The sequence below is a fragment of the Delphinapterus leucas genome, chromosome 1, assembly GCF_059928025.1.
Source record: "Delphinapterus leucas isolate spDelLeu-1000000601 "Yukka" chromosome 1, BTC_Dleu_Yukka2, whole genome shotgun sequence".
In the NCBI taxonomy this organism is placed as follows: Eukaryota; Metazoa; Chordata; class Mammalia; order Artiodactyla; family Monodontidae; genus Delphinapterus; species Delphinapterus leucas.
The window spans coordinates 24,299,512-24,312,203 of record NC_143129.1 but is presented as its reverse complement, the minus strand read 5'-3'; the positions used below and the strand labels follow the sequence as shown (position 1 = coordinate 24,312,203).

Sequence of the window (12,692 nt, the reverse complement as noted above, 5' to 3'; positions counted from 1 at the left end):
AAACAATAAATGAAATTATAAATTCTCTAGAACGAATCAATAGCAGAATAACTCAGGCAGAAGAAAGGATAAGTGACCTGGAAGATAAAATAGTGGAAATAACGACCACAGAGCAGAATAAAGAAAAAAGAATGAAAAGAGCTGAGGACAGTCTCAGAGACCTCTGGGACAACATTAAACGCAACAGCATTCAAATTATAGGGGTCCCAGAAGAAGAAGAGAGAAAGAAAGGGACTGAGAAAATATTTGAAGAGATTATAGTTGAAAACTTCCCTAACACGGGAAAGGAAATAGTCAATCAAGTCCAGGAAGTGCAGAGAGTCCCATACAGGATAAATCCAAGGAGAAACATGCCAGGACACATATTACTCAAACTATCAAAAATTAAATACAAAGAAAAAATATTAAAAGCAGCAAGGGAAAAGCAACAAATAATATACAAGGGAATCCCCATAAGGTTAACAGCTGATATTTCAGCAGAAACTCTACAAGCCAGAAGGGAGTGGCAGGACATATTTAAAGTGATGAAAGGGAAAAACCTACAAGCAAGATTACTCTACCCAGCAAGGACCTCATTCAGATTCTATGGAGAAATTAAAAGCTTTACAGACAAGCAAAAGCTAAGAGAATTCAGCACCACCTAGCTTTACAACAAATGCTAAAGGAATTTCTCTAGGCAGGAAACACAAGAGAAGGAAAAGACCTACAATAACAAACCCAAAACAATTAAGAAAATGGTAATAGGAAAATACATATCGTTAACTACCTTAGAGGTAAGTGGATTAAATGCTCCAACCAAAGACATACTCTGGCTGAATGGATACAAAAACAAGAGCTATATAATTGCTGTCTACAAGAGAGCCACTTCAAACCTAGGGACACATACAGACTGAAAGTGAGGGGATGGAAAAAGATATTCTATGCAAATGGAAATCAAAAGAAAGGTGGAGTAGCAATTCTCAACTCAGACAAAACAAACTTTAAAATAAAGACTATTACAAGAGACAAAGAAGGACAATACGTAATGATCAAGGGATCAATCCAACAAGAAGATATAACAATTGTAAATATTTATTCACTTAACACAGGAGCACCTCAGTACATAAGGCAAATGCTAACAGCCGCAAAAGGGGAAATTGACAGTAACACAACAATAGTAGGGAACTTTAACACCCCACTTTCACCAATGGACAGACCAACCTTAATGAAAATAAATAAACACAAGCTTTAAATGATACATTAAACAAGATGGACTTAATTGGTATTTAAAAGACATTGAATCCAAAAACAACAGAATACACTTTCTTCTCAAGTGCTCATGGAACATTCTCCAGGATAAATCATATTTTCGGTCACAAATCAAGTCTTGGTAAATTTAAGAAAATTGAAATCATATCAAGTATCTTTTCCAGCCACAACGCTATGAGACTAGATATCAATTACAGGAAAAAGTCTGTAAAAAAATAACAAACACACGGAGGTTAAACAATACACTACTAAATAACCAGGAGAACACTGAAGAAATCAAACAGAAAATCAAAATATACCCAGAAACAAATGACAGTGAAAACATGATGACCCAAAACCTATGGGATGCAGCAAAAGCAGTTCTAAGAGGGAAGTTTATAGCAATACAATCCTACCTCAGGAAACAAGAAAAATCTCAAATAAACCACCTAACCTTACACCTAAAGCAAGCAGAGAAAGAAGAACAAAAAACCCCCCAAAGTTAGCAGAAGGAAAGAAACCATAAAGTTCAGATCAGAAATAAATTATAAAAGAAATGAAGGAAACAATAGCAAATATAAAAAAAAACTAAAAGCTGATTCTTTGAGAATATAAACATAGTTGATAAACCATTAGCCAGACTCACCAAGAAAAAAAGAGAGAAGGCTCAAATCAACAGAATTATAAATGAAAAAAGAGCAGTAACAACTGACACTGCAGAAATCCAAAGGATCATGAGAGATTACTTCTAGCAACTATATGCCAATAAAATGGACAACCTGGAAGAAATGGACAAATTCTTACAAAACGACAACCTTCCAAGACTAAACCAGGAAAAATAGAAAATATAAACAGATCAATCACAAGCACTGAAATTGAAACTGTGATGAAAAATCTTCCAACAAACAAAATCCCAGGACCAGGTGGCTTCACAGGTAAATTCTATCAAACACTTAGAGAAGAGCTAATACCTATCCTTCTCAAACTCTTCCAAATTATAGCAGAGGGAGGAACACTCCCAAACTCATTCTACGAGGCCACCGTCACCCTGATACCAAAACCAAAGATGTCACAAAAAAAGAAAACTACAGGCCAATATCACTGATGAACGTAGATGCAAAATTCCTCAACAAAATACTAGCAAACAGAATCCAAAAACACATTAAAAGGATCATACACCATGATCAAGTGGGGTTTCTCCCAGGAATGCAAGGATTCTTCAATATACACAAATCAATCAATGTGATAAGCCATATTAACAAATTGAAGGGGAAAAACCATATGATCCTCTCAATAGATGCAGAAAAAGCTTTCGACAAACTTCAACACCCATTTATTATAAAAAACCTCCGGAAAGTAGGCATACAGGGAACTTACCTCAACATAATAAAGGCCATATATGACAAACCCACAGCCAACATCGTCCTCAGTGGTGAAAAAATGAAACCATTTCCTCTAAGATCAGGAAAAAGAAAAGGTTGCCCACTCTTACCACTAGTACTCAACATAGTTTTGGAAGTTTTAGCAGCAGCAGTTAGAGAAGAAAAAGAAATAAATGGAATTCAAATCGGAAAAGAAGTAAAGCTGTCACTGTTTCCAGATGACATGATACTATACATAGAGAATCCTGAAGATGCTACAAGAAAACTACTAGACCTAATCAATGAACTTGGTAAAGTAGCAGGATACAAAATTAATGCACAGAAATCTCTTGCATTCCTATACACTATTGATGAAAATTCTGAAGTAGAAATTAAGGAAACACTCCCATTTACCACTGCAACAAAAAGAATCAAATACCTAGGAATAAACCTACCTAAGGAGACAAAAGCCCTGTATGCAGAAAACTATAAGACACTGATGAAAGAAACTAAAGATGATATAAACAGATGGGAGAGATATACCATGTTCTTGAATTGGAAGAATGAAGACTGTGAAAATGACTGTACTACCCAAAGCAATCTACACATTCCATGCAATCCCTATCAAACTACCAATGGCATTTTTCACAGAACTAGAACAAAAAATTTCATAATTTGTATGGAAACACAAGACTCCAAACAGCCATAACAATGTTAAGAAAGGAAAACAGAGCTGGAGGAATCAGGCTCCCTGAATTCAGACTGTACTACAAAGCTACAGTAATCAAGACAGTATGGTACTGGCACAAAAATAGAAATATAGATCAATGGAACAGGAGAGAAAGTCCAGAGATAAACCCACGCACATATGATCACCTTACCTTTGATAAAGGAGGCAAGAGTATACAATAGAGAAAAGACAGCCTCTTCAGTAAGTGGTGCTGGGAGAAGTAGACAGCTACAAGTAAAAGAATGAAATTAGAACACTCTCTAACACCATAGAGAAAAAAAACTCAAAATGTATTAGAGATCTAAATGTAAGGCCAGACACTATAAAACTCTTAGAGGAAAACAGGCATAACACTCTGTGACATAAATCCCAGCAAGATCCTTTTTGACCCACCTCCTAGAGAAATGGAAATAAAAACAAAAATAAACAAATGGGACCTAATGAAACTTAAAAGCTTTTGCACCGCAAAAGAAACCATAGAAAAGATGAAAAGACAACCCTCAGAATGGGAGAAAATATTTGCAAAAGAAGCAACTGACAGAGGATTAATCTCTAAAATATGCAAGCAGCTCATGCAGCTCAATATCAGCATCAAAAAAACAAACAACCCAATCCAGAAATGGGCAGAAGACCTAACCAGACATTTCTCCAAAGAAGATATACAGATTGACAACACACACATGAAATGATGCTCAACATCACTAATTATTAGAGAAATGCAAATCAAAACTACAATGAGGTATCACCTCACACCAGTCAGAATAGCCATCATCAAAAAAACCTACAACAATAAATGCTGGAGAGGGTGTGGAGAAAAGGGAACCCTCTTGCACTGTTGCTGGGAATGTAAATTGATACAGCCACTATGGAGAACAGTATGGAGGTTCCTTAGAAAACTAAAAATAGAACTACCATATGACCCAGCAATCCCACTACTGGGCATATACCCTGAGCAAACCATAATTCAAAAAGAGTCATGTACCAAAATGTTCATTGCAGCTCTATTTACAATAGCCAGGATATGGCCGCAACCTAAGTGTCCATCGACAGATGAATGGATAAAGAAGACGTGGCACATATATACAATGGAATATTACTCAGCCATAAAAAGAAACGAAATTGAGTTATCTGTAGTGAGGCGGATGGACCTAGAGTCTGTCATACAGAGTCAAGTAAGTCAGAAAGAGAAAAATAAATACCGAACGCTAACACATATATATGGAATCTAAAGAAAAAAAAATGGTTCTAAGAACCTAGGGGCAGGACAGGAATAAAGATGCAGATGTAGAGAATGGACCTGAGGACATGGGGAGGGGGAAGGGTAAGCTGGGAGGAAGTGAGAGAGTGGCATGGACTTATATATACTACCAAATGTAAAACAGATAGCTAGTGGGAAGCAGCCGCATAGCACAGGGAGATCAGCTCGGTGCCTTGTGACCACCTAGAGGGGTGTGATAGGGAGGATGGGAGGGAGACGCAAGAGGGAGGAGATATGGGGAGATATATATATATATATATATGTATAGCTGATTCACTTTGTTATAAAGCACAAACTACCACACCATTGTAAAGCAGTTATACTCCAATAAAGATGTTAAAAAGTTTTTTAAATATATACAAAAAAATAATAATTGACAATTTCTGAAATTTACTGAAAAACATTAACCTACTCAACCAGAAAGCCAAATGAAGTCCAAGTAGAATAAACACAGACGAATCCAGAAAAAATACATTAAAAATGCTGGAAGTGAGAAATAAGGAGAAAACCTTGAAAGCAGCAAGAGAAAAAAAGACTACAAGAGAACCCCAATAACACTAACAGCTGAGTTGACAGCAGAAACAACGTAGGGCAGAGAGCAGTGGGATCACGTATTGAAAGGGCTCAAAGAAAACATTCTCAAGCAAGAATCCTACATCCAGCAGAGCTAAATTGAAAAAATGGAAGCAAGATAAAGCCACTCTTTTATTTAAAAAAAAAAGAAAGAAAGAAAAAAAGAGAAAGAGAGAGAGAGAGAGGGAATGAATTTGTTGCCAGCAGACCCATCTCATAGGAAAGGACATGAGAGGACGTTTTTCAGGCTAAAAGCAAGTGCCCATAGATGGTAATTCAAATCCACAGGAAAAAAACATTCCATAAGATGTTACAGAAAAACCCTGAACGAAGTTTTTGGCCAACTGAATACTCTCTTCTCCTAACTGATGTAAAGGGCAAATGTTCAAAAATATGTATGTAATGTGTTGTCCAGTGTAAAACATACAGAAATATAAAATATTTGCAGATAACAGCACAAAGGAGGTATATTTCTTAGCGTTGGGCTAAGAAAATGACTACAGATGGGAATGCAATTTGGTGCTGCCACTATGGAAAATAGCATGGAGTTTCCTCAAAAAATTAAAATAGAACTATGATATGATCCATCAATTCCATTTCTGGGTATTTATCTGAAGGAAATGAAAACACTTGGAAATATATGTGCACCCCCATGTTCATTGCCCCATTATTTACAACAGCCAAGGCAGGGAAACAACCTAAGTACCCACTGATGGATGAATGAATATGGAAAATGTGGTCTATATATACAATGGAATATTATTCAGCCATAAAAAAGAAGAAAATCCTGCTATTTGCAACAACATAGATGGAACTTGAGAGTGTTATGCTAAATAAAGTAAGTCAGACAAAGAAAAGCTGATACCCTATGATCTAACTTATATGTGGAATATAAAAAAAAAATCAAACTCCTAGAAAGATTCTGTTTGATGAAATCAAATTTACCCATTTTTCCTCTTATATATCATGGATTTTTTTTTAAATCAAACAGAGAACAGATTGGTGGTTGCCATAGGTGGGGGCTGGGGGGGTTGGAGATATGGGTGACAATGGTCAGAAGGTACAAACTCCAAATTATAATACTTACCAGCTCTGGGGATGTAAGGTACAGCATGCTGACTATAGTAACAACACTGTATTATATATTTTAAAGTTGCTAAGAGGGTAGATCTTAAAAGTTTTCACCATAAGAAAATAAAAATTTAGAACTATGTGACACAATGGATATTAACTAAACTTACTGTGGTAATCATTTCACTATATGTGTGTATATATATATTATATTATATATGATATATATATAATAAATATATATAATATATATATAAATAAAACTGGGGGTAATTTTTAAAAATTAGTTCTCACAAAAAATTTGCATACTGCTTACTACCTACCCACACAATTGACCTGGTACCTGCTAATACTCCCAAAATTCAAAGTCAAAAAAATTATTCTAAATTTTTTTTTTTTTTTTTGTGGTACGCCGGCCTCTCACTGTTGTGGCCTCTCCCGTTGCGGAGCACAGGCTATGGATGCACAGGCTCAGCGGCCATGGCTCACGAGCCCAGCCGCTCCGCGGCATGTGGGATCTTCCCAGACCAGGGCACGAACCCGTGGCCCCTGCATCGGCAGGCGGACTCTCAACCACTGCGCCGCCAGGGAAGCCCTCTAAATTTTAATGTAAAGGCAAAGAAACCAAAATAGCTAAAGCAATTTTGAAAAAAAAAAAAAAATGGGAAGAATCAGACTACCAAATTTCAAAACTTACTCTACAGCCATAGTAGACAAAACTGTGGTATTTGTGGAAAGAGAGATATACAGAAGAAAAAAACCAAACAGAATCCCAGAAATAGGCCCACACAAGTTTGCCCAACTGATTTTTGACATTGGTACAAAAGCAATTCATTAGGGAAAAGATAATAATGGTGCTGGAGCAAGTAAACAACCATATGGGAAAAAAATAAACCTCAATCTAAGCCTCACACCTTATATAAACCCAAGACAGATCATGGGGTTTAAATGTAAAGTGTAAAACTTTTAGAAAAAAAAAAATCTTCAGGACCTCAGATTAGGCAAAGAGTTCTTAGACATGACACTAAAGGCATGATTCATGAAAGGAAAAACTGATAAATTAGACTTCATCAAAATTTAAAACTTTCAATTTGCAACATACCCTGTTAAGAGGATGAAAACACAAGCTACAGACTGGGAGAAATAGTTGCAAACCACGTATCCTGGCAAAGATTTAGTACCTAGAATATATAAAAAACTCTCAAAATAAAATAGTAAAAAATTAAACAATCTAATTAGAAAATGGCCAAAAGACATAAAGAGACATTTCACCAAAGAGGCTCAACAGATGGCAAATAAAGAGATGGAGAAGTGTTTAACATCATTAGCCATTAAGGAAATGCAAATTTAAAACCAAAATGGGATACACAGCCATCAGAATGGCTAGAATAAAAAACAGTGACAACACCAAATGCTGCTGACATGCAGAGAAACAAGATCATTCGTACGTTACTGGTAGGAATGTAAAATGCTAAAAGCCACCACTTAAACCAGTTTGGTATTTTCTTAAAAAACTAAACATGCAACTACCATATGACCCAGCAAGTGCAGTCCTGGGCATTTATCCCACAGAAATGAAAACTTACATTCAGACAAAAACCTATACGTGAATGTTTATACTAGCTTTATTCCTAATAATATAAAAAACTGGCAACAAGCCAGGTGTTAACAGGTGAATGGTGAAACAACCTGTGGTACATCACACCAAGGGACACCACTCAGCAATAAAACAGACTATTATTGATATGCTCAGTAACCTGGATGAGTCTCAGGGAAATTATGCTGAGTGAAAAAAGTCAGTCCCCAAAACTGTATGATTACATTTACACAGCATTCTTGAAATGACAAAAATATAGAAGTAGAGAACAGATTAGTAGTTAGAACAGCTAAAGGAGGTGGTGGGAAAAGAGGGAAATGAATATAGCTATAAAAGGGCATCATGAGGGATTCTTGATGGAAATGTTTGGTATCTTGATTGTATCGATGTCAACATCCTGGTTGTGATACGGTAGTTTTGCAGGATGTTACCATTGGGGGAAACTGGGTAAAATGTACAAGGAGTCCTCTCTATTTTTTCTTACAAATGCACTTGAATCTACAATTACTTCAAATATAAACTTTAATTAAGACAAAATTTGAATGATATTGCTTTCGAATAGCATGTACTTAAAAAACAATAAAAAAAAAACCAAGCACTTCAGTTTTGTCCATGAAAAGAAATAAATGCCCTTTTTACCATCTGATGTAATATGTCTAATAATTTGAAAGTGAGCTATCAAGCAGCATAATTTGACCTCTGTGGAAGCAAACAAACTTAATACTGAGGAATGTGCAATATGTGTAACACATCTCAAATGTTTCAGAAGTTTTCAATACAATTAACTGTTCTAATACATTGTATAATACATATTATAATTCTGCTTTAATAGCAATACTGACTTGTTTAGTGACCAGATTTCTGGTTTTTAAAATACAGACAGATGTCAAAGGTCGTGCCCTCTCCAAATTTTCCATTAAAGTATACATAAAAATAAAGGACTGAAAAAAATAGTGAATAAATTTTGGTACATTCTCTCAGTGGAATGCTACTAACCAATTAAAGACAATTAAAAAGGAATCAATTATTGACATCTATAATAGCATCTATGAGTATCAAAAAATACTACATGAGTTAAAGAAGCCAGACACAAAAGAATATATGTTATGATTCAACCCACCTGAAATTTTACAATGGGAAAAAAAATTAAAGCAATAGAAACCAAAACAGTGATGAGGGTAGGAACTCCTCATTCTATGAGGCCAACATTACCCTGATACCAAAACCACACAAGGACACTACTAAAAAAAGAAAATTACAGGCCAATATTACTTATGAACACAGAAGCAAAAATCCTCAACAAAATGTTAGCAAAGTGAATTCAATAATTCATTAAAAGGATCATACACCATGATCAAGTAGGATTTATTCCAGGGATGCAAGGATGATTCAGCTTCTGCAAATCAATGTGATACATCACATTAACAGAACAAAGAATAAAAATCATATGATCATTTCACAAGGTGCAGAAAAAGTGCCAAAATCCATTTACGATAAAACTCTCAACAAACTGGGTATAGAGAGAACATAACCTGAAATAATAAAGGCCATATTTGACAAACCCACAGCTAACATCATACTCAGTGGTGAAAAGCTAAAAAGCTTTTCTTCTGAGATCAGGAACAAGACAAGGGTGTCCACTCTTACCACTTTTATTTCAACATAGTATTAGAAGTCCTAGCCACAGCAATCAGACAAGAAAAAGAAATAAAAGGAATCTAAATTGGAAAGGAAGAAGTAAAACTGTCACTGTTTGCAGATGACATAATACTATATATAGAAAATCCTAAAGATGTCACAAAAAACTATTAGAATTCATCAAGTTCAGTACAGTTGCAGGATACAAAAATAATATACAGAAATCTTTTGCATTTCTTTACACAAACAACAAACTATCAGAAATAGAAATTAAGAAAACAATCTCATTTACAACTGCATTAAAAAGAATAAAATACCTAGGAATAAATCTAAGGTAAAAGACCTGTGCTCCAAAAGCTATGGCACTGATGAAAGAAACTGAAGATGACACAAACAAATGCAAACAAATGGAAAGATATATTCTGCTCATTGATTGGAAGAATATTGTTAAAATGACCCAAGACAATCTACAGATTCAATGCAATCCCTATCAAGATACCAACAACATTTTTCACAGAACTAGAACAAATAATTCTAAAATTTATATGGAAACACAAAAGACCCTGAAAAGCCAAAACAATCTTGATAAGGAAGAACAAAGCTGGAGGTATCATGCACTCTGATTTCAAACTACACTACAAAGCCACAGTCATCAAAACAGTATGATATTGGAACAAAAAACAGACACATTGATCAATGTAACAGAATAGAGAGCCCAGAAATAAACCCCACATTTATATGGCCAATGAATCTATGACAAAGGAGGCAAAAATGTACAATGGGAAAAAGACAGTCTCTTCAATAAATGATGTTGGGAAAACTGCATAGCTACACGGAAAAGAATGACACTAGACCACTTTCATATACCATATACAGAGATAAACTCAAAATGGATTAAAGACTTGTATTTAAGACTCCTAGACAAAAACAAAGGCAGTAAGCTCTCTGACATGGGTCTTAGCAATGTTTTTTTGGATCTTTCTCCTCAGGCAAGGGCAACAAAAGCAAAAATAAATAGGACTACATCAAACTAAAAAGCTTTTTGCACAGTGAAGGGAACAATCTAGAAAACTAAAAGGCAATCTAGAGAATGGGAGAAGATTTTCAAATGATATGTCCAATAAGGAGTTAATATACCAAATCTATAAAGAACTCATACAACTCAACAGCAAAAAAAGAAAGAAAAGAAAACACACACACACACACACACACACAAAACTCAACTAAAGAATAGGCAGAGGACCTGAACATTTTTCCAAAGAAGATATACAGATGGCCAACAGGCACATGAAAAGATACTCAATATCACTAATCATCAAGGAAATGCAAGTCAAAAGCACACTCAGATATCACCTCATATCTGTAAGAATGTCTATTACCAAAGAGACAACAAATAATAAGGACACAGAGAAAAGGGAACCCTTGTCTACTATTGGTAGGAATGTAAATTGATACTACCATTATGGAAGACAGTATGAAAATTCCTCAAAACTTAAAATCAGAACTATCAATACCATACTATTTAGCAATTCCACTTCTGGGTATTTGTCTGAAGAAGACAAAGACACTAATTTGAAAAGATACACACATTTCCATGTTCACAGCAGCATTATTTACAATAGCAACCTAAGATATGGAAGCAACCTAAGTGTCTATCAATAGATGCATAGATAAAGGGTATGTGGCATATATATAAAATGGAATATTACTCAGCCATAAAAAAACAATAAAATCTTGCCACTTGGGACAACATGAATGGACCTAGAAATAAGTGAAATAAGTTAGACAGAGAAAGACAAATATCGTATGATTTCACTTATATGTGGAATCAAACAAAACAAAACAAACAAATATAAAAAAAAGAAAAACAGACTCATACAGAGAACAAACTGGTGGTTGCCAGAGGGAAAGGGGGTAGGGCGATGTTCAAAAAGGTGAAAGGAAAGGTGAAAGGGATTCAGAAGTCCAATTTACACTTATAAAATAAATAAGTCACAGGGATGTAATGTACAGTATAGGGAATATAGTAATATTGTAATAAATTGTATCGTGACAGCAACCAGACCTACTATGGTGATCATTTTGTACTGTATAAAAATATTGAATCACTATGTTGTACACCTAAAACTAATTAATATTGTAAATCAATTATACTTCAATAAATGTGTGTATATATATACACATATATACATATCTTCTATATCTTGCACTGGGAGATTAACAGATGTATACAGCTGTCATAACTCATCAAACTGAATAATTTAAGATTGGTGCATGTTACCACAGGTTATTCTGGAAAAAAATTTTTGAGAACGATGAAATTATACATTCGTCCAGTACTATGCAAAAGTGCCAGTCTATTTCAAGAGAAAGAGCTTTACATCAAAATGTAAGTCAACTCACTGCTTCCTTCATCAAGAAAGTCTTGCTACAAAAATAGTCACTAAACTGTGTGCTTAGTAACCAAGTTGATTTACATTCTGGTTGAAGCTCTCTATTTCAACACAGGCAGGCCTGTAACATACAATTGGATATCAACAGCCGCTCAGCTGGGCTAGCAGCCTGTGGGAGAAGGATGAAAGAAGAAATGGGGCTTAGAGCAAGCTTAAACTTGAAAATCCCTTCCATTCCTCTCAAATTCAAAGGAATTTTGTATTCCATTTCATATCATGTGTTACAGTCTGAATGTCTGTGTGTCCCAAAAACCCCTCCTTTTATATGTTAGAGCCATAACCCTCAATGTGTTGGGAAATAAAATTTGGGGGGTAATTAGGGTTAGATGATGTCATAAGAGTGGGGCTCTAATGATGGAAACAGTGCCCTTATAAGAAAAGCGTTCTTCCCCTCTCCCCCTCTTCCCTCCACCACCCCCTACCCCCATGTGAGGACACAGTGAGAAGGTAGCTTTCTGTAAGCAAGGAAGAGAGCCAAGATCAGCTGGCACCTTAATCTTGGACTTCCCAGCCTCCAGAACTGTAAGAAATAAATGTATGTTTGTTAAGCCACTCAGTCTAAGGTATTTTGTTATAGTAGCCCAAGCAGATTAATATGTGTCTTAACATAAAATGGTTTTGAATGACTGATTAAATATCTTTTTTCTCCCAAACTACAAATAAAATTGATATTATGGGAAGATATACCACACTTACCCTAGTTTTAAAAATACCACCCAAGACTGGGGTATCATAATACCTTAAATGGATCAATCACATACCTGCCTATTTTATTTTATTTTAT

The 12,692-nt window shown here is 35.3% G+C and overlaps 1 protein-coding gene across 4 annotated transcripts in view; it reads right to left on the bottom strand.

Moving 5' to 3' along the window:
- IARS2 (isoleucyl-tRNA synthetase 2, mitochondrial) overlaps window positions 1-12,692 on the bottom strand; it is a 68,573-nt gene that overhangs the window by 51,926 nt on the left and 3,955 nt on the right. Inside the window, exon 2 of one of the 4 annotated variants that reach the window (XM_089906967.1) lies at window positions 3,470-3,546. The exons of the other annotated variants lie outside the window; for them this stretch is intronic. The gene's annotated coding sequence lies outside the window, so the exon portion shown is untranslated. The remainder of the gene's footprint in view (window positions 1-3,469; window positions 3,547-12,692) is intronic. 4 annotated transcript variants of the gene reach the window in all.